Consider the following 25,532-nt stretch of genomic DNA (forward strand, 5'->3'; position numbering starts at 1 on the left):
AGGATAGAGGATAGGATAGAGAATAGGATAGGATAGAGAATAGGAACGGATGGATGATATTATAGGATAGAGGATAGGATATGATAGAGTATACGATATTATAGAGGATAGGATAGGATAGAGGATAGAATAGGTGATTGGATAGGATAGTATATAGGATAGGTTCGAGGAATGGATAGGATAGAGAATAGGATAGGATAGATGATAGGATAGAGGAAAGGATAGGATAGAGGAAAGGTTAGAGGATAGGATAGGATAGGGGATACGACAGATGATAGGATAGGATTGAGAATAGGATAGGATAGAGGATACGATAGAGTATTGGATAGAGGATAGGATAGGATAGTGAATAGGATAGGATAGATGATAGGATAGGATAGAGGATAGGATTGGATAGAGGATAGAATAGAGGATAGGATAGGATAGAGGGTAGGATAGGATAGAGGATAGGATAGGATAGAGGATAGGATAGGATACAGGATAGTATAGGATAGAGGATAGGATAGGATAGAGGATAGGATAGGATAGAGGATAGGATAGGATAGAGGATAGGATAGGATAGAGGATAGGATAGGATAGAGGATAGGATTGGATAGAGGATAGGATAGGATAGAGGATAGGATAGGATAGAGGATATGATAGGATAGAGGATAGGATAGGATAGAGGATAGGATAGGATAGAGGATAGGATAGGATAGAGGATAGGATAGGATAGAGGATAGGATAGGATAGAGGATAGGATAGGATAGAGTATAGGATAGGATAGAGGATAGGATAGGATAGAGGATAGGATAGGATAGAGGATAGGATAGGATTGAGGATAGGATAGGATAGAGGATAGGATAGAGGATAGAGGATAGGATAGGATAGAGGATAGGATAGGATAGAGGATAGGATAGGATAGAGGATAGGATAGGATAGAGGATAGGATAGGATAGAGCATAGGATAGGATAGATGATAGGATAGGATAGAGGATAGGATAGGATAGAGGATAGGATAGGATAGAGGATAGGATACGATAGAGTACAGGATAGAGGATAGGATAGGATAGAGGATAGGATAGGATAGAGGATAGGATAGGGGATTGGATAGGATTGAGGATAGAATAGGATAGAGGATAGGATCGGATCGGATTGAACATAGGATAGGGGATTGGATAGGATAGAGGATAGGATAGGATAGAGGATTGGATAGGATAGAGGATAGTATAGGATAGAGGATAGGTTAGGATAGAGGATAGGATAGGATAGAGGATAGGATAGGATAGAGGATAGGATAGGATAGAGGATAGGATAGGATAGCGGATAGGATAGCGGATAGGATAGGATAGAGGATAGAATAGGATAGAGGATAGGATAGGATAGAAGATAGGATAGGATAGAGGGTAGGATAGGATAGAGGATAGCGTAGGATAGAGGATAGGATAGGATAGAGGATAGGATAGGATAGAGCATATTATAGGATAGAGGATAGGATAGGATAGAGGATAGGATAGGATAGAGGATAGGATAGGATAGAGGACTGGATAGAGGATAGAATAGGATAGAAGATAGGATAGGATAGAGGATAGGATAGGATAGGATAGAGGATAGGATAGGATAGAGGATTGGATAGGACACAGGATAGGATAGAATAGAGAATAGGATAGGGGATTTGATAGCATAGAGGATAGGATAGGATAGAAGATAGGATAGGATAGAGGATAGGATAGGATAGAGGATAGGATAGACGATAGGATAGGATAGAGGATAGGATAGGACAGAGGATAGGATAGGATAGAGGATAGGATAGGGGATTTGATAGGAAAGGATAGAGGATAGGATAGGATAGAGGACAGGATAGGATAGAGGATAGGATAGGATAGAGGATAGGATAGGATAGAGGATAGAATAGGATAGAGGATGGGATAGGACAGAGGATAGGATAGGGGATGTGATAGGATAGAGGATAGGATAGGATAGAAGATAGGATAGGATAGAGGATAGGATAGGATAGAGGATAGGATAGGATAGAGGATAGGATAGGATAGGGGATAGGATAGGATACAGGAAAGGATAGGATTGAGGATAGGATTGGATACAGGATAGGATAGAATAGAGGATAGGATACGGGATTGTATAGGATAGGATTGAGGATAGGATTGGATAGAGGACAGGATAGGATAGAGGATTGGATATGATACAGGAAAGGATAGGATTGAGGATAGATGATAGGATAGGATAGAGGATTGGATAGGATACATAATAGGATAGAGGATTGGATAGGATACAGGATAGGATAGGATAGAGGATAGGATAGGATAGAGGATAGGATAGGATAGAGCATATTATAGGATAGAGGATAGGATAGGATAGAGGATAGGATAGGATAGAGAATAGGATAGGATAGGATAGAGGATACGATAGGATAGGATAGAGGATACGATAGGACAGACGATACGACAGGATAGAGGATAGGATAGTATAGGGGATAGGATAGGATTGAGGATATTATAGGATATAGGATAGGAGAGAGGATAGGATAGAGGATAGGACAGTATAGAGGATAGGATAGGATAGAGGATAGGATAGGATAGAGGATACGATAGGTTTGAGGATAGTATAGGATAGAGAATAGGATAGGATAGGATAGAGGATAGGATAGGACAGACGATACGACAGGATAGAGGATAGGATAGGACAGAGGATACGACAGGATAGAGGATAGGATAGGATAGGAGATAGGATACGTTAGAGGATGCGATAGGATAGAGGATAGGATACGATAAAGGATGGGATAGGATAGAGGATACGAAAGAATAGAGGACACGATAGGATAGAGGATACGATAGGATAGAGGATAGGATAGGACTGAGGATACGACAGGATAGAGGATAGGATAGGATAGGGGATGGGATAGGATTGAGTATAGGATCGGGTAGAGGATAGGATAGAGGGTAGGATAGAGGATTGGATAGGATTGAGGATATTATAGGATATAGGATATGATAGGATAGAGCATGGGATACGATAAACGATGGGATAGGATAGAGGATACGATAGAATAGAGGATAGGATAGGATAGAGGATAGGATAGAGGTTTGGATAGGATATTGGATATTATAGGATAGACGACAGGATAGAGGATAGGATAGAGGACAGGATAGGATAGAGGATAGGATAGAGGATTGGATAGGATATTGGATATTATAGGATAGACGAAAGGATAGAGGATAGGATAGAGGATTGGATAGGGTTGAGGATATTATAGGATATAGGATAGGATAGGATAGAGGATAGGATACGATAGAGGATGGGATAGGATACGATAGGATGGAGGATAGGATAGGATAGAGAATTGTATAGGATAGAGGATAGGACAGGATAGAGGATAGGATAGGATAGAGGATATTATAGGTTAGACGATAGGATAGGATAGAGGATAGGATAGAGGATAGGATAGAGGATAGGATAGGATAGAGGATAGGATAGGATAGAGGATAGGATAGGATAGAGGATACGATAGGTTAGAGGATAGTATAGGATAGAGAATAGGATAGGATAGGATAGAGGATAGGATAGGACGGACGATACGACAGGATACTGGATAGGATAGGATAGGGGATAGGATACGATTGAGGATAGGATAGGATAGAGGATAGGATAGAGGATAGGATAGAGGATAGGATAGAGGATTCGATAGGATTGAGGATATTATAGCATATAGGATAGGATAGAATAGAGGATGGGATACGTATGAGGATGGGATAAGAAAGAAGATACGATAGGATAGAGGATAGGATAGGATAGGGGATAGGATAGGATTGAGGATAGGATAGGATAGAGGATAGGATAGAGGATAGGATAGAGGATTGGATAGGATTGAGGATATTATAGGATTGAGGATATTATAGGATATAGGATAGGATAGAATAGAGGATAGGATACGTTTGATGATGGGATAGGAAAGCGGATACGATAGGATAGAGGATAGGATAGGATACAGGATAGCATTGAGGATAGGATAGGATAGAGGATAGGATAGAGGATAGGATAGAGGATACGATAGAGGATAGGATAAGATAGAGGATATTATAGGATAGACGATAGGATAGGATAGAGGATGGGATAGGATAGAGGATACGATAGGATAGAGGATAGTATAGGATAGAGAAAAGGATAGGATAGGATAGAGGATAGGATAGGACAGACAATACGACAGGATAGAGGATAGGATAGGATAGGGGATATGATAGGATTGAGGATAGGATAGGATAGAGGATAGGATAGAGGATAGGATAGAGGATAGGATAGAGGATTGGATAGGATTAAGGATATTATAGGATATAGGATAGGATAGAATAGAGGATAGGATACGTTTGAGGATGGGATAGGAAAGAGGATACGATAGTATAGAGGATAGGATAGAGGATGGGATAGAGGATAGGATAGAGGATAGGATAGGATAGAGGATAGGATAGGATACAGGATAGGATAGAGGATAGGATAGAGGATACGATAGAGGATTGGATAAGATAGAGGATATTATAGGATAGACGATAGGATAGGATAGAGGATGGGATAGGATAGAGGATACGATAGGATAGAGGATAGTATAGGATAGAGAATAGGATATGATAGGATAGAGGATAGGATAGGATAGGGGATAGGATAGGATTGAGGATAGGATAGGATAGAGGATAGGATAGAGGGTAGGATAGAGGATTGGCTACGATTGAGGATATTATAGGATATAGGATATGATAGGATAGAGGATATTATAGGATATAGGATAGGATAGGATAGAGGATAGGATACGTTTGAGGATGGGATAGGAAAGAGGATACGATAGGATAGATGATAGGATAGGATAGAGGATTGGATAGGATACAGGATAGCATTGAGGATAGAATAGGATAGAGGATATGATTCGATAAAGGATGGGATAGGATAGAGGATAGGATACGATAAAGGATGGGATAGGATAGAGGATACGATAGAATAGAGGATAGGATAGGATAGAGGATACGATAGGATAAAGGATAGAATAGGATAGAGGATAGGATAGGACAGACGATACGACAGGATAGAGGATAGGATAGGATAGGGGATAGGATAGGATTTAGGATAGGATAGGATAGAGGATAGGATAGAGGATAGGATAGAGGATAGGATAGGGGATAGGATAGAGGATAGGATAGAGGATTGGATAAGATAGAGGATATTATAGGCTAGACGATAGGATAGGATAGAGGATGGGATAGGATAGAGGATACGATAGGATAGAGGATAGGATAGGATAGAGGATAGGATAGGATAGAGGATGAGATAGGATAGAGGATACAATAGGATAGAGGATAGAATAGGATAGAGGATAGGATAGGTTAGAGGATAGTATAGGATAGATAATACGACAGGATAGAGGATAGGATAGGATAGGGGATAGGATAGGATTGAGGATAGTATAGGATAGAGAATACGACAGGATAGAGGATAGGATAGGATAGGGGATAGGATAGGATTGAGGATAGTATAGGATAGAGAATACGACAGGATAGAGGATAGGATAGGATAGGGGATAGGATAGGATTCAGGATAGGATAGGATAGAGGATAGGTTAGAGGATTGGATATTATAGAGGAAATTATAGGATAGACGATTGGATAGGATAGAGGATAGGATATGATAGAGGATTTTATAGGATAGAGGATAGGATAGGATAGAGGATTTTATAGGATAGAGTATAGGATAGGATAGAGGATAGGATAGGATAGAGGATTTTATAGGATAGAGTATAGGATAGGATAGAGGATAGGATAGGATAGGGGATAGGATAGGATAGAGGATAGGATAGGATAGGGGATAGGATAGGATTGAGGATAGGATAGAGGATTGGATAGGATAGAGGATATTATAGAATAGAGGATTGGATAGGATAGAGGATAGGATGGAGGATATTATATGATAGAGGATAGGATAGGATAGAGGACAGGATACGATAAAGGATGGGATAGGATAGAGGATACGATAGAATAGAGGATAGGATAGGATAGAGGATACGATAGAATAGAGGATAGGATAGGATAGAGGATAGGATAGAGGATTGGATAGAGGATAGGATACAGAATTGGATATGATAGGGGATATTGTCGGATAGACGATAGGATAGGATAGAGGATGGTATAGGATAGAGGATAGGATAGAATAGAGGATTGGGTAGGGTAGAGGATAGTATAGGACTGAGGATAGGATAGAATAGAGGATAGGATAGAGAATAGGATACGATAGAGGATGGGATAGGTTAGAGGATAGTATAGGATAGAGAATAGGATAGGATAGGATAGAGGATACGATAGGACAGACGATACGACAGGATTGAGGATAGGATACGGGATTGGATAGGATAGAGGATATTATAGGATAGAGGATGGTTTAGAGGATTGGATAGGATAGAGGATAGGATAGGATAGAGGATTGGATAGGATACAGGATAGCATTGAGGATAGGATAGGATAGACTATAGGATAGAGGATTGGATAGGATAGAGGATATTATAGGATACACGATAGGATAGGATAGAGGATGGGATAGGATAGAGGAAGGGATAGGATAGAGGATACGATAGGATTGAGAATAGGATAGGATAGAGGATAGAATGGAGGATTGGATAGGATATTGGATATTATAGGATAGACGATAGGGTAGAGGATAGGATAGAGGATAGGATAGAGGATAGGATAGATCAGACGATACGACAGGATAGACGATAGGATAGGACAGAGGATACGACAGGATAGAGGATAGGATAGGATAGGGGATAGGATAGGATTGAGGATAGGATAGGATAGAGGAGAGGATAGAGGATTGGATAGGATAGAGGAAATTATAGGATAGACGATTGGATAGGATAGAGGATGGGATAGGATAGAGGATACGATAGTATAGAGGATAGGATAGGATAGAGGATAGGATAGGATAGAAGATAGGATAGGATAGAATATACGATAGGATAGAGGATAGGATAGCATAGAGGATTGTATAGGATAGAGGATAGGATAGGATAGAGGATTGGATAGGATACAGGATAGCATTGAGGATAGGATAGGATAGAGGATAGGATAGAGGATAGGATAGAGGATACGATAGAGGATTGGATCGGATATTGGATATTATAGGATAGACGATAGTGTAGAGGATAGGATAGAGGATAGGATAGGATAGAGGATAGGATAGGATAGAGGATTTTATAGGATAGAGGATAGGATAGGATAGAGGATTTTATTGGATAGAGTATAGGATAGGATAGAGGATAGGATAGGATAGGGGATAGGATAGGATAGAGGATTGGATAGGATAGAGGATGGGATAGGATAGAGGATACGATAGGATAGAGGATAGGATAGGATAGGATAGAGGATAGGATAGGATAGAGGATAGGATAGGATAGGATAAGGTAGGGGATAGGATAGGATTGAGGATAGGATAGGGGATTGGATAGGATAGAGGATATTATAGGATAGAGGATGGGTTAGAGGATTGGATAGGTTAGAGGATAGGATAGGTTAGAGGATAGTATAGGATAGAGAATAGGATAGGATAGGATAGAGGATAGGATAGGATAGGGGATACGATAGTATTGAGGATAAGATAGGATAGAGGATAGGATAGAGGAAAGGATAGGATTGAGGATATTATAGGATATATGATAGGATAGAATTGAGGATAGGATACGTTTGAGGATGGGATAGGAAAGAAGATACGATAGGATAGAGGATAGGATAGGATAGAGGATTGGATAGGATACAGGATAGCATTGAGGATAGGATAGGATAGAGGATAGGATAGAGGATTGGATAGGATAGAGGATATTATAGGATACACGATAGGATAGGATAGAGGATGGGATAGGATAGAGGAAGGGATAGGATAGAGGATACGATAGGATTGAGAATAGCATAGGATAGAGGATAGGATACAGGATTGGATAGGATATTGGATATTATAGGATAGACGATAGGGTAGAGGATAGGATAGAGGATAGGATAGAGGATAGGATAGATCAGACGATACGACAGGATAGACGATAGGATAGGACAGAGGATACGACAGGATAGAGGATAGGATAGGATAGGGGATAGGATAGGATTGAGGATAGGATAGGATAGAGGATAGGATTGAGGATTGGATAGGATAGATTAAATTATAGGATAGACGATTGGATAGGATAGAGGATGGGATAGGATAGAGGATACGATAGTATAGAGGATAGGATAGGATAGAGGATAGGATAGGATAGAGGATAGGATAGGATAGAGGATAGGATAGGATAGGGGATAGGATAGGATTGAGGATAGGATAGGATAGAGGATAGGATAGAGGATAGGATAGCATAGAGGATTGTATAGGATAGAGGATAGGATAGGATAGAGGATTGGATAGGATACAGGATAGCATTGAGGATAGGATAGGATAGAGGATAGGATAGAGGATAGGATAGAGGATACGATAGAGGATTGGATCGGATATTGGATATTATAGGATAGACGATAGAGTAGAGGATAGGAAAGAGGATAGGATAGAGGATAGGATAGGCTAGAGGATATTATAGGATAGTCGATAGGATAGGATAGAGGATGGGATAGGATAGAGGATACGATAGGATAGAGGATAGGATAGGATAGAGGATAGGATAGGATAGAGGATAGGATAGGATAGAGGATAGGATAGGATAGAGGATAGGATACGATAGGATAAGATAGGGGATAGGATAGGATAGAGGATAGGATAGGTTAGAGGATAGGATAGAGGATTGGATAGGATAGAGGATGGGATAGGATAGAGGATACGATAGGATAGAGGATAGGATAGGATAGAGGATAGGATAAGATAGAGGATAGGATAGGATAGGATAAGGTAGGGGATAGGATAGGATTGAGGATAGGATAGGATAGAGGATAGGATAGGATAGAATATACGATAGGATAGAGGATAGGATAGCATAGAGGATTGTATAGGATAGAGGATAGGATAGGATAGAGGATTGGATAGGATACAGGATAGCATTGAGGATAGGATAGGATAGAGGATAGGATAGAGGATAGGATAGAGGATACGATAGAGGATTGGATCGGATATTGGATATTATGGGATAGACGATAGTGTAGAGGATAGGATAGAGGATAGGATAGGATAGAGGATAGGATAGGATAGAGGATTTTATAGGATAGAGGATAGGATAGGATAGAGGATTTTATAGGATAGAGTATAGGATAGGATAGAGGGTAGGATAGGATAGGGGATAGGATAGGATAGAGGATAGGATAGGATAGGGGATAGGATAGGATTGAGGATAGGATAGGATAGAGGATAGGATAGAGGATTGGATAGGATAGAGGATGGGATAGGATAGAGGATACGATAGGATAGAGGATAGGATAGGATAGAGGATAGGATAGGATAGAGGATAGGATAGGATAGGATAAGGTAGGGGATAGGATAGGATTGAGGATAGGATAGGGGATTGGATAGGATAGAGGATATTATAGGATAGACGATAGTGTAGAGGATAGGATAGAGGATAGGATAGGATAGAGGATAGGATAGGATAGAGGATTTTATAGGATAGAGAATAGGATAGGATAGAGGATTTTATAGGATAGAGTATAGGATAGGATAGAGGATAGGATAGGATAGGGGATAGGATAGGGTAGAGGATAGGATAGGATAGGGGATAGGATAGGATTGCGGATAGGATAGGATAGAGGATAGGATAGAGGATTGGATAGGATAGAGGATGGGATAGGATAGAGGATACGATAGGATAGAGGATAGGATAGGATAGAGGATAGGATAGGATAGAGGATAGGATAGGATAGGATAAGGTAGGGGATAGGATAGGATTGAGGATAGGATAGGGGATTGGATAGGATAGAGGATATTATAGGATAGAGGATGGGTTAGAGGATTGGATAGGTTAGAGGATAGGATAGGTTAGAGGATAGTATAGGATAGAGAATAGGATAGGATAGGATAGAGGATAGGATAGGATAGGGGATAGGATAGTATTGAGGATAAGATAGGATAGAGGATAGGATAGAGGAAAGGATAGGATTGAGGATATTATAGGATATATGATAGGATAGAATTGAGGATAGGATACGTTTGAGGATGGGATAGGAAAGAAGATACGATAGGATAGAGGATAGGATAGGATAGAGGATTGGATAGGATACAGGATAGCATTGAGGATAGGATAGGATAGAGGATAGGATAGAGGATTGGATAGAATAGAGGATATTATAGGATACACGATAGGATAGGATAGAGGATGGGATAGGATAGAGGAAGGGATAGGATAGAGGATACGATAGGATTGAGAATAGGATAGGATAGAGGATAGGATAGAGGATTGGATAGGATATTGGATATTATAGGATAGACGATAGGGTAGAGGATAGGATAGAGGATAGGATAGAGGATAGGATAGATCAGACGATACGACAGGATAGACGATAGGATAGGACAGAGGATACGACAGGATAGAGGATAGGATAGGATAGGGGATAGGATAGGATTGAGGATAGGATAGGATAGAGGATAGGATAGAGGATTGGATAGGATAGAGGAAATTATAGGATAGACGATTGGATAGGATAGAGGATGGGATAGGATAGAGGATACGATAGTATAGAGGATAGGATAGGATAGAGGATAGGATAGGATAGAGGATAGGATAGGATAGGGGATAGGATAGGATTGAGGATAGGATAGGATAGAGGATAGGATAGAGGATAGGATAGCATAGAGGATTGTATAGGATAGAGGATAGGATAGGATAGAGGATTGGATAGGATACAGGATAGCATTGAGGATAGGATAGGATAGAGGATAGGATAGAGGATATGATAGAGGATACGATAGAGGATTGGATCGGATATTGGATATTATAGGATAGACGATAGTGTAGAGGATAGGAAAGAGGATAGGATAGATCATAGGATAGGCTAGAGGATATTATAGGATAGTCGATAGGATAGGATAGAGGATGGGATATTATAGAGGATTCGATAGGATAGAGGATAGGATAGGATAGAGGATAGGATAGGATAGAGGATAGGATAGGATAGAGGATAGGATAGGATAGAGGATAGGATAGGATAGAGGATAGGATAGGATAGAGGATAGGATACAGGATAGAATAGAGGATAGGATACAGGATAGAATAGAGGATAGAGGATAGGATAGGGGATTGGATGGGATAGAGGATAGGATAAGTTAGAGGATAGTATAGGATAGAGAATAGGATAGGGGATTGGATAGGATACAGGATAGGATACGATAGAGGATATGATACGATAGAGGATTGCATAGGATATGGGATATTATAGGATAAAGGATAGGATAGGATAGAGCATAGAATAGGATAGGATAGGATAGAGGATAGAATAGGATAGAGGATAGGATAGAATTGAGGATAGGATAGGATAGAGGATAGGAGACGATAGAGGATATGATAGGATAGAGGATAGGATAGGATAGAGGATAGGATAGGATTGAGGATAGGATAGAATAGTGGATAGGATAGGGGATTGGATAGGATAGAGGATAGCATAGGATAGGATAGAGGATAGGATAGGATAGAGGATAGGATAGGATAGAGGATAGGATAGGATAGAGGATAGGATAGGATAGAGGATAGGATAGGATAGAGGATAGGATAGGATAGAGGATAGGATAGGATAGGATAGGATAAGATAGGGGATAGGATAGGATAGAGGATAGGATAGGGGATAGGATAGGATTGAGGATAGGATTGAGGATAGGATAGGATAGAGGATAGGATAGAGGATTGGATAGGATAGAGGATACGATAGAATAGAGGATAGGATAGTATAGAGGATAGGATAGAGGATTGGACAGAGGATACGATACAGGATTGGATATGATAGGGGATATTGTAGGATAGACGATAGGATAGGATAGAGGATGGGATAGGATAGAGGATAGGATAGAATAGAGGATTGGGTAGGGTAGAGGATAGTATAGGACTGAGGATAGGATAGGATAGAGGATAGGATAGAGAATAGGATACGATAGAGGATGGGATAGGATAGAGGATACGATAGGGTAGGGGATAGGATAGGATAGAGGATAGGATAGAGGATTGGATAGAGGATAGGATAGAGGATTGGATAGGATAGGGGATATTGTAGGATAGACGATAGGATAGGATAGAGGATGGGATAGGATAGAGGATACGATAGAATAGAGGATTGGATAGGGTAGAGGATAGTATAGGACTGAGGATAGGATGGAATAGAGGATTGGATAGGGTAGAGGATAGTCTAGGACTGAGGATAGGATAGGATAGAGGATAGGATAGAAAGTAGGATACGATAGATAATGGGATAGGATAGAGGATACGATAGGATAGAGGATAGGATAGGATAGAGGATTTTATAGGATAGAGGATAGGATAGGATAGAGGATAGGATAGGATAGAGGATTTTCTAGGATAGAGTATAGGATAGGATAGAGGATAGGATAGGATAGGGGATAGGATAGGATAGAGGATAGGATAGGATAGGGGATAGGATAGAGGATAGGATACGATAGAGGATGGTATAGGATAGAGGATACGATAGGATAGAGGATAGGATAGGATAGAGGATTGTATAGGACAGACGATACGACAGGATAGAGGATAGGATAGGACAGACGATACGACAGGATAGAGGATAGGATAGGATAGGGGATAGGATACGTTTGAGGATGGGATAGGATAGAGGATACTATAGGATATAGGATAGGATAGGTTAGAGGATAGTATAGGATACAGAATAGGATAGGATAGGATACAGGATAGGATAGAGGGTAGGATAGAGGATTGGATAGGATTGAGGATATTATAGGATATAGGATATGATAGGATAGAGGATAGGATACGATAGGGGATGGGATAGGATAGAGGATACAATAGGATAGAGGATAGGATAGGATATAGGATAGGATAGAGGATAGGATACGATAGAGGATGGGATAGGATAGAGGATAGGATATGATAGAGGATTTTATAGGATAGAGGATAGGATAGGATAGAGGATAGAATAGGATAGAGGATAGGATAGGATAGAGGATAGGATAGGATAGAGGATTGTATAGGATAGAGGATAGGACAGGATAGAGGATAGAATAGGATAGAGGATAGGATAGGATAGAGGATAGGATAGAGGATTGGATAGGATAGAGGAAATTATAGGATAGACGATTGGATAGGATAGAGGATAGGATAGGATAGAGGATTGTATAGGATAGAGGATAGGATAGGATAGAGGGTAGGATAGAGGATAGGATAGAGGGTAGGATAGAGGATTGGATAGGATTGAGGATATTATAGGATATAGGATATGATAGGATAGAGGATAGGATACGATAGGGGATGGGATAGGATAGAGGATACAATAGGATAGAAGATAGGATAGGATAGAGGATAGGATAGAGGATAGGATACGATAGAGGATGGGATAGGATAGAGGATAGGATAGAGGATTGGATAGGATAGAGGAAATTATAGGATAGACGATTGGTTAGGATAGAGGATAGGATAGGATAGAGGACTGTATAGGATAGAGGATAGGATAGGATAGAGGATAGGATAGGATAGGGGATAGGATAGAGGATAGCATAGAGGATAGGATAGGATAGAGGATAGGATAGAGGATAGGATACGATAGAGGATGGGATAGGATAGAGGATACGATAGGATACAGGATGGGATAGGATAGAGGATTGTATAGGACAGACGATACGACAGGATAGAGGATAGGATAGTACAGAGGATACGACAGGATAGAGGATAGGATAGGATAGGGGATAGGATACGTTAGAGGATGGGATAGGATAGAGGATATTATAGGGTATAGTATAGGATAGGTTAGAGGATAGTATAGGATAGAGAATAGGATAGGATCGGTTAGAGGATAGTATAGGATAGAGAATACGGCAGGATAGAGGATAGGATAGGATAGGGGATAGGATAGGATTGAGGATAGTATAGGATAGAGAATACGACAGGATAGAGGATAGGATAGGATAGGGGATAGGATAGGATTGAGGATAGTATAGGATAGAGAATACAACAGGATAGAGGATAGGATAGGATAGTGGATAGGATAGGATAGAGGATACGATAGAATAGAGGATAGGATAGGATAGAGTATTGTATAGGACAGACGATACGACAGGATAGAGGATAGGATAGGACAGAGGATACGACAGGATAGAGAATAGGATAGGATAGGGGATAGGATACGTTAGAGGATGGGATAGGATAGAGGATAGGATAGAGGATTGGATATTATAGAGGAAATTATAGGATAGACGATTGGATAGGATAGAGGATAGAATAGGATAGAGGATAGGATAGGTTAGAGGATAGTATAGGATAGAGAATACGTCAGGGTAGAGGATAGGATAGGATAGGGGATAGGATACGATAGAGAATGGGATAGGATAGAGGATACGATAGGATAGAGGATACGATAGGATAGAGGATAGGATAGGATAGAGGATTGTATAGGACAGACGATACGACAGGATAGAGGATAGGATAGGACACAGGATACGACAGGATAGAGGATAGGATAGGATAGGGGATAGGATACGTTAGTGGATAGGATAGGATAGAGGATACGGTAGAATAGAGGATAGGATAGGATAGAGGATTGTATAGGACAGACGATACGACAGGATAGAGGATAGGGTAGGACAGAGGATACGCCAGGATAGAGAATAGGATAGGATAGGGGATAGGATACGTTAGAGGATGGGATAGGATAGAGGATAGGATAGAGGATTGGATATTATAGAGGAAATTATAGGATAGACGATTGGATAGGATAGAGGATAGAATAGGATAGATGATAGGATAGGTTAGAGGATAGTATAGGATAGAGAATACGACAGGATAGAGGATAGGATAGGATAAGGGATAGGATACGTTAGAGAATGGGATAGGATAGAGGATACGATAGGATAGAGGACACGATAGTATAGAGGATAGGATAGGATAGAGGATAGGATAGGATAGAGGATAGGATAGGATAGAGGATAGGATAGAGGATTGGATAGGATATTGGATATTATAGGATAGACGATAGGGTAGAGGATAGGATAGAGGATATGATAGAACAGACGATACGACAGGATAGACGATAGGATAGGACAGAGGATACGACAAGATAGAGGATAGGATTGGATAGGGGATAGGTTAGGATTGAGCATAGGATAGGATAGAGGATAGGATAGAGGATTGGATAGGATTGAGGAAATTATAGGATAGACGATTGGATAGGATACAGGATAGGATAGGATAGAGGATAGGATAGGATAGAGGATAGGATAGGATAGAGGATAGGATAGGATAGAGGATAGGATAGGATAGAGGATAGGATAGGATAGAGGATAGGATAGGATAGAGGATAGGATAGGATAGAGGATAGGATAGGATAGAGGATAGGATAGGATAGAGGATAGGATAGGATAGAGGATAGGATAGGATAGAGGATAGGATAGGATAGAGGATAGGATAGGATAGAGGATAGGATAGGATAGAGGATAGGATAGGATAGAGGATAGGATAGGATAGAGGATAGGATAGGATAGAGGATAGGATAGGATAGAGGATAGGATAGGATAGAGGATAGGATAGGATAGAGGATAGGATAGGATAGAGTATACGATAGGATAGAGGATAGGATAGCATAGAGGAGTGTATAGGATAGAGGATAGGATAGGATAGAGGATTGGATAGGGTACAGGATAGCATTGAGGATAGGATAGGATAGAGAATAGGATAGAGGATAGGATAGAGGATACGATAGAGGATTGGATCGGATATTGGATATTATAGGATAGACGATAGAGTAGAGGATAGGACAGAGGATAGGATAGAAGATCGGATAGGTTAGAGGATATTATAGGATAGTCGATAGGATAGGATAGAGAATGGGATAGGATAGAGGATACGATAGGATAGAGGATAGGATAGGATAGAGGATAGGATAGGATAGAGGATAGGATAGGATAGAGGATAGGATAGGATAGAGGATAGGATAGAGGATTGGATAGGATATTGGATATTATAGGATAGACGATAGGGTAGAGGATAGGATAGAGGATATGATAGAACAGACGATACGACAGGATAGACGATAGGATAGGACAGAGGATACGACAAGATAGAGGATAGGATTGGATAGGGGATAGGTTAGGATTGAGCATAGGATAGGATAGAGGATAGGATAGAGGATTGGATAGGATTGAGGAAATTATAGGATAGACGATTGGATAGGATACAGGATAGGATAGGATAGAGGATAGGATAGGATAGAGGATAGGATAGGATAGAGGATAGGATAGGATAGAGGATAGGATAGGATAGAGGATAGGATAGGATAGAGGATAGGATAGGATAGAGGATAGGATAGGATAGAGGATAGGATAGGATAGAGGATAGGATAGGATAGAGGATAGGATAGGATAGAGGATAGGATAGGATAGAGGATAGGATAGGATAGAGGATAGGATAGGATAGAGGATAGGATAGGATAGAGTATACGATAGGATAGAGGATAGGATAGCATAGAGGAGTGTATAGGATAGAGGATAGGATAGGATAGAGGATTGGATAGGGTACAGGATAGCATTGAGGATAGGATAGGATAGAGAATAGGATAGAGGATAGGATAGAGGATACGATAGAGGATTGGATCGGATATTGGATATTATAGGATAGACGATAGAGTAGAGGATAGGACAGAGGATAGGATAGAAGATCGGATAGGTTAGAGGATATTATAGGATAGTCGATAGGATAGGATAGAGAATGGGATAGGATAGAGGATACGATAGGATAGAGGATAGGATAGGATAGAGGATAGGATAGGATAGAGGATAGGATAGGATAGAGGATAGGATAGGATAGAGGATAGGATAGGATAGGATAGGATAAGATAGGGGATAGGATAGGATAGAGGATAGGATAGGGGATAGGATAGGATTGAGGATAGGATTGAGGATAGGATAGGATAGAGGATAGGATAGAGGATTGGATAGGATAGAGGATACGATAGAATAGAGGATAGGATAGTATAGAGGATAGGATAGAGGATTGGATAGAGGATACGATACAGGATTGGATATGATAGGGGATATTGTAGGATAGACGATAGGATAGGATAGAGGATGGGATAGGATAGAGGATAGGATAGAATAGAGGATTGGGTAGGGTAGAGGATAGTATAGGACTGAGGATAGGATAGGATAGAGGATAGGATAGAGAATAGGATACGATAGAGGATGGGATAGGATAGAGGATACGATAGGGTAGAGGATAGGATAGGATAGAGGATAGGATAGAGGATTGGATAGAGGATAGGATAGAGGATTGGATAGAGGATAGGATAGAGGATTGGATAGGATAGGGGATATTGTAGGATAGACGATAGGATAGGATAGAGGATGGGATAGGATAGAGGATACGATAGAATAGAGGATTGGATAGGGTAGAGGATAGTATAGGACTGAGGATAGGATGGAATAGAGGATTGGATAGGGTAGAGGATAGTCTAGGACTGAGGATAGGATAGGATAGAGGATAGGATAGAAAGTAGGATACGATAGATAATGGGATAGGATAGAGGATACGATAGGATAGAGGATAGGATAGGATAGAGGATTTTATAGGATAGAGGATAGGATAGGATAGAGGATAGGATAGGATAGAGGATTTTCTAGGATAGAGTATAGGATAGGATAGAGGATAGGATAGGATAGGGGATAGGATAGGATAGAGGATAGGATAGGATAGGGGATAGGATAGAGGATAGGATACGATAGAGGATGGTATAGGATAGAGGATACGATAGGATAGAGGATAGGATAGGATAGAGGATTGTATAGGACAGACGATACGACAGGATAGAGGATAGGATAGGACAGACGATACGACAGGATAGAGGATAGGATAGGATAGGGGATAGGATACGTTTGAGGATGGGATAGGATAGAGGATACTATAGGATATAGGATAGGATAGGTTAGAGGATAGTATAGGATACAGAATAGGATAGGATAGGATAGAGGATAGGATAGAGGGTAGGATAGAGGATTGGATAGGATTGAGGATATTATAGGATATAGGATATGATAGGATAGAGGATAGGATACGATAGGGGATGGGATAGGATAGAGGATACAATAGGATAGAGGATAGGATAGGATATAGGATAGGATAGAGGATAGGATACGATAGAGGATGGGATAGGATAGAGGATAGGATATGATAGAGGATTTTATAGGATAGAGGATAGGATAGGATAGAGGATAGAATAGGATAGAGGATAGGATAGGATAGGGGATAGGATAGGATTGAGGATAGGATGGGATAGAGGATAGTATAGGATAGAGAATAGGATATGATAGAGGATAGGATAGGATAGGGGATAGGATAGAGGATGGGATAGAGGATAGGATAGAGGATAGGATAGAGGGTAGGATAGAGAATTGTATAGGATAGAGGATAGGATAGGATAGGGGATAGGATAGGATTGAGGATAGGATAGGATAGAGGATAGGATAGAGGATTGGATAGGATTGAGGAAATTATAGGATAGACGATTGGATAGGATAGAGGATAGGATAGGATAGAGAATTGTATAGGATAGAGGATAGGATAGGATAGAGGATAGGATAGGATAGGGGATAGGATAGAGGATGGGATAGAGGATAGGATAGAGGATAGGATAGGATAGAGGGTAGGATAGAGGATAGGATAGAGGGTAGGATAGAGGATTGGATAGGATTGAGGATATTATAGGATATAGGATATGATAGGATAGAGGATAGGATACGATAGGGGATGGGATAGGATAGAGGATACAATAGGATAGAGGATAGGATAGGATATAGGATAGGATAGAGGATAGCATACGATAGAGGATGGGATAGGATAGAGGATAGGATATGATAGAGGATTTTATAGGATAGAGGATAGGATAGGATAGAGGATAGAATAGGATAGAGGATAGGATAGGATAGGGGATAGGATAGGATTGAGGATACGACAGGATAGAGGATAGGATAGGATAGGGGATAATAGGATTGAGGATAGGATAGGATAGAGGATAGGATAGGATAGAGGATTGTATAGGATAGAGGATAGGACAGGATAGAGGATAGAATAGGATAGAGGATAGGATAGGATAGAGGATAGGATAGAGGATTGGATAGGATAGAGGAAATTATAGGATAGACGATTGGATAGGATAGAGGATAGGATAGGATAGAGGATTGTATATGATAGAGGATAGGATAGGATAGAGGGTAGGATAGAGGATAGGATAGAGGGTAGGATAGAGGATTGGATAGGATTGAGGATATTATAGGATATAGGATATGATAGGATAGAGGATAGGATACGATAGGGGATGGGATAGGATAGAGGATACAATAGGATAGAAGATAGGATAGGATAGAGGATAGGATAGAGGATAGGATACGATAGAGGATGGGATAGGATAGAGGATAGGATAGAGGATTGGATAGGATAGAGGAAATTATAGGATAGACGATTGGTTAGGATAGAGGATAGGATAGGATAGAGGACTGTATAGGATAGAGGATAGGATAGGATAGAGGATAGGATAGGATAGGGGATAGGATAGAGGATAGCATAGAGGATAGGATAGGATAGAGGATAGGATAGAGGATAGGATAGAGGATAGGATACGATAGAGGATGGGATAGGATAGAGGATACGATAGGATACAGGATGGGATAGGATAGAGGATTGTATAGGACAGACGATACGACAGGATAGAGGATAGGATAGGACAGAGGATACGACAGGATAGAGGATAGGATAGGATAGGGGATAGGATACGTTAGAGGATGGGATAGGATAGAGGATATTATAGGGTATAGTATAGGATAGGTTAGAGGATAGTATAGGATAGAGAATAGGATAGGATCGGTTAGAGGATAGTATAGGATAGAGAATACGGCAGGATAGAGGATAGGATAGGATAGGGGATAGGATAGGATTGAGGATAGTATAGGATAGAGAATACGACAGGATAGAGGATAGGATAGGATAGGGGATAGGATAGGATTGAGGATAGTATAGGATAGAGAATACAACAGGATAGAGGATAGGATAGGATAGTGGATAGGATAGGATAGAGGATACGATAGAATAGAGGATAGGATAGGATAGAGTATTGTATAGGACAGACGATACGACAGGATAGAGGATAGGATAGGACAGAGGATACGACAGGATAGAGAATAGGATAGGATAGGGGATAGGATACGTTAGAGGATGGGATAGGATAGAGGATAGGATAGAGGATTGGATATTATAGAGGAAATTATAGGATAGACGATTGGATAGGATAGAGGATAGAATAGGATAGAGGATAGGATAGGTTAGAGGATAGTATAGGATAGAGAATACGTCAGGGTAGAGGATAGGATAGGATAGGGGATAGGATACGATAGAGAATGGGATAGGATAGAGGATACGATAGGATAGAGGATACGATAGGATAGAGGATAGGATAGGATAGAGGATTGTATAGGACAGACGATACGACAGGATAGAGGATAGGATAGGACACAGGATACTACAGGATAGAGGATAGGATAGGATAGGGGATAGGATACGTTAGTGGATAGGATAGGATAGAGGATACGGTAGAATAGAGGATAGGATAGGATAGAGGATTGTATAGGACAGACGATACGACAGGATAGAGGATAGGGTAGGACAGAGGATACGCCAGGATAGAGAATAGGATAGGATAGGGGATAGGATACGTTAGAGGATGGGATAGGATAGAGGATAGGATAGAGGATTGGATATTATAGAGGAAATTATAGGATAGACGATTGGATAGGATAGAGGATAGAATAGGATAGATGATAGGATAGGTTAGAGGATAGTATAGGATAGAGAATACGACAGGATAGAGGATAGGGTAGGATAAGGGATAGGATACGTTAGAGAATGGGATAGGATAGAGGATACGATAGGATAGAGGATAGGATAGGATAGAGGATTGTATAGGACAGACAATACGACAGGATAGAGGATAGGATAGGACACAGGATACGACAGGATAGAGGATAGGATAGGATAGGGGATAGGATACGTTAGTGGATAGGATAGGATAGAGGATACGATAGAATAGAGGATAGGATAGGATAGAGGATTGTATAGGACAGACGATACGACAGGATAGAGGATAGGGTAGGACAGATTATACGACAGGATAGAGAATAGGATAGGATAGGGGATAGGATACGTTAGAGGATGGGATAGGATAGAGGATAGGATAGGATAGGATAGAGGATAGGATACAGGGTAGGGTAGAGGATTGGTTAGGATTGAGGATATTATAGGATATAGGATATGATAGGATAGAGGATAGGATACGATAGAGGATGGGATAGGATAGAGGATACGATAGGATAGAGGATAGGATAGAGGATAGGATAGAGGGTTGGACAGGATTGAGGATATTATAGGATATAGCATAGGATAGGATACGTTTGAGGATGGGATAGGAAAGAGGATACGATAGGATAGAGGATAGGATAGAGGATAGGATAGAGAAGACGATAGAGGATTGGATAAGATAGAGGATATTATAGGCTAGACGATAGGATAGGATAGAGGATGGGATAGGATAGAGGATACGATAGGATAGAGGATAGGATAGGATAGAGGATTGGATAGGGTAGAGGATATTATAGAATAGAGGATTGGATAGGATAGAGGATAGGATTGAGGATAGATTATAGGATAGAGGATAGGATAGGATAGAGGATAGGATAGGATAGGATTGAGGATAGGATAGGATAGAGGATAGGATAGAGGGTAGGATAGGATAGAGGATAGGATAGGATAGAGGATGGGATACGATAAAGGATGGGATAGGATAGAGGTTCGATAGAATAGAGGATATGATATAGGATTGGATAGAGGATAGGATACAGGATTGGATATGATAGGGGATATTGTAGGATAGACGATAGGATAGGATAGAGGATAGGATAGGATAGAGGATAGGATAGAGAATAGGATACGATAGAGGATGGGATAGGATAGAGGATACGATAGGATAGAGGATAGGATAGGATAGAGGATTTTATAAGATAGAGGATAGGATAGGATAGAGGATAGGATAGGATAGAGGATTTTATAGGATAGAGTATAGGATAGGATAGAGGATAGGATAGGATAGGGGATAGGACAGGATAGAGGATAGGATAGGATAGGGGATAGGATAGGATTGAGGATAGGATAGGATAGAGGATAGGATAGAGGATTGGATAGGATAGAGGATGGGATAGGATAGAGGATAGGATAGGATAGAGGATTTTATAGGATAGAGTATAGGATAGGATAGAGGATAGGATACGATAGACGATAGGATAGGATAGAGGATGTGATAGGATAGAGGATAGGATAGAATAGAGGATTGGGTAGGGTAGAGGATAGTATAAGACTGAGGATAGGATAGGATAGAGGATAGGATAGAGAATAGGATACGATAGAGGATGGGATAGGATAGAGTATACGATAGGAGAGAGGATAGGATAGGATAGAGGATTTTATAAGATAGAGGATAGGATAGGATAGAGGATAGGATAGGATAGAGGATTTTATAGGATAGAGTATAGGATAGGATAGAGGATAGGATAGGATAGGGTATAGGATAGGATAGAGGATAGGATAGGATAGGGGATAGGATAGGATTGAGGATAGGATAGGATAGAGGATAGGATAGGATAGGGGATAGGATATGATTGAGGATAGGATAGAGGATTGGATAGGGTAGAGGATATTATAGAATAGAGGATTGGATAGGATAGAGGATAGGATGGAGGATATTATATGATAGAGGATAGGATAGGATAGAGGATAGGATACGATAAAGGATGGGATAGGATAGAGGATACGATAGAATAGAGGATAGGATAGGATAGAGGATAGGATAGAGGATTGGATAGAGGATAGGATACAGGATTGGATATGATAGGGGATATTGTCGGATAGACGATAGGATAGGATAGAGGATGGTATAGGATAGAGGATAGGATAGGATAGGGGATAGGATAGGATTGAGGATAGGATAGGATAGAGGATAGGATAGAGGATTGGATAGGATAGAGGAAATTATAGGATAGACGATTGGATAGGATAGAGGATGGGATAGGATAGAGGATACGATAGTATAGAGGATAGGATAGGATAGAGGATAGGATAGGATAGAGGATAGGATAGGATAGAATATACGATAGGATAGAGGATAGGATAGCATAGAGGATTGTATATTATAGAGGATAGGATAGGATAGAGGATTGGATAGGATACAGGATAGCATTGAGGATAGGATAGGATAGAGGATAGGATAGAGGATAGGATAGAGGATACGATAGAGGATTGGATCGGATATTGGATATTATAGGATAGACGATAGAGTAGAGGATAGGAAAGAGGATAGGATAGATCATAGGATAGGCTAGAGGATATTATAGGATAGTCGATAGGATAGGATAGAGGATGGGATAGGATAGAGGATTCGATAGGATAGAGGATAGGATAGGATAGAGGATAGGATAGGATAGAGGATAGGATAGGATAGAGGATAGGATAGGTTAGAGGATAGTATAGGATAGAGAATAGGATAGGATAGGATAGAGGATACGATAGGACAGACGATACGACAGGATAGAGGATAGGATAGGATAGGGGATAGGATAGGATTGAGGATAGGATAGGATAGAGGATAGGATAGAGGATAGGATAGAGGATTGGATAGTATTGAGGATATTATAGGATATAGGATAGGACAGAATAGAGGATAGGATACGTTTGAGGATGGGATAGGAAAGAGGATACGATAGGATCGAGGATAGGATAGGATAGAGGATAGGATTGAGGATAGATTATAGGATAGAGGATAGGATAGGATAGAGGATAGGATAGGATAGGATTGAGGATAGGATAGGATAGAGGATAGGATAGAGGGTAGGATAGGATAGAGGATAGGATAGGATAGAGGATGGGATACGATAAAGGATGGGATAGGATAGAGGTTCGATAGAATAGAGGATAGGATAGAGGATTGGATAGAGGATATGATACAGGATTGGATATGATAGGGGATATTGTAGGATAGACGATAGGATAGGATAGAGGATGGGATAGGATAGAGGATAGGATAGAATAGAGGATTGGGTAGGGTAGAGGATAGTATAGGACTGAGGATAGGATAGGATAGAGGATAGGATAGAGAATAGGATACGATAGAGGATGGGATAGGATAGAGGATACGATAGGATAGAGGATAGGATAAGATAGAGGATGGGACAGGATAGAGGATACGATAGGAGAGAGGATAGGATAGGATAGAGGATAGGATATGATAGGGGATAGGATAGGATTGAGGATAGGATAGCATAGAGGGTAGGATAGAGGATAGGATAGGATAAAGGATAGGATAGAGGATAGGATAGGATAGAGGTTAGGATAGGATAGAGGATAGGATAGGATAGAGGATATTATAGGATACAGGATAGGATAGGATAGAGGGTAGGATATTATAGAGGATTTTATAGGATAGAGGATAGGATTGGATAGAGGATAGGATAGGATAGAGGATTTTATAGGATAGAGTATAGGATAGGATAGAGGATAGGATCGGATAGACGATAGGATAGGATAGAGGATGGGATAGGATATAGGATAGGATAGAATAGAGGATCGGATAGGATAGAGGATACGATAGGATAGAGGATAGGATAGGATATGATAGGGGATAGGATAGGATAGAGGATAGGATAGTATAGAGGATATTATAGGATAGAGGATAGGATAGGATAGAGGATAGGACAGGATAGAGGATGGGATAGGATAGGGGATAGGATAGGATTGAGGATAGGATAGGATAGAGGATAGGATAGAGTATAGGATAGAGGATTGGATAGTATTGAGGATATTATAGGATATAGGATAGGACAGAATAGAGGATAGGATACGTTTGAGGATGGGATAGGATCAAGGATAGGATAGGATAGAGGATAGGATTGAGGATAGATTATAGGATAGAGGATAGGATAGGATAGAGGATAGGATAGGATAGGATTGAGGATAGGATAGGATAGAGGATAGGATAGAGGGTAGGATAGGATAGAGGATAGGATAGGATAGAGGATGGGATACGATAAAGGATGGGATAGGATAGAGGTTCGATAGAATAGAGGATATGATAGAGGATTGGATAGAGGATAGGATACATGATTGGATATGATAGGGGATATTGTAGGATAGACGATAGGATAGGATAGAGGATGGGATAGGATAGAGGATAGGATAGAATAGAGGATTGGGTAGGGTAGAGGATAGTATAGGACTGAGGATACGATAGGATAGAGGATAGGATAGAGAATAGGATACGATAGAGGATGGGATAGGATAGAGGATA

The sequence above is a fragment of the Halictus rubicundus genome, unplaced genomic scaffold (assembly GCF_050948215.1).
Source record: "Halictus rubicundus isolate RS-2024b unplaced genomic scaffold, iyHalRubi1_principal scaffold0043, whole genome shotgun sequence".
Taxonomy (NCBI): Eukaryota; Metazoa; Arthropoda; class Insecta; order Hymenoptera; family Halictidae; genus Halictus; species Halictus rubicundus.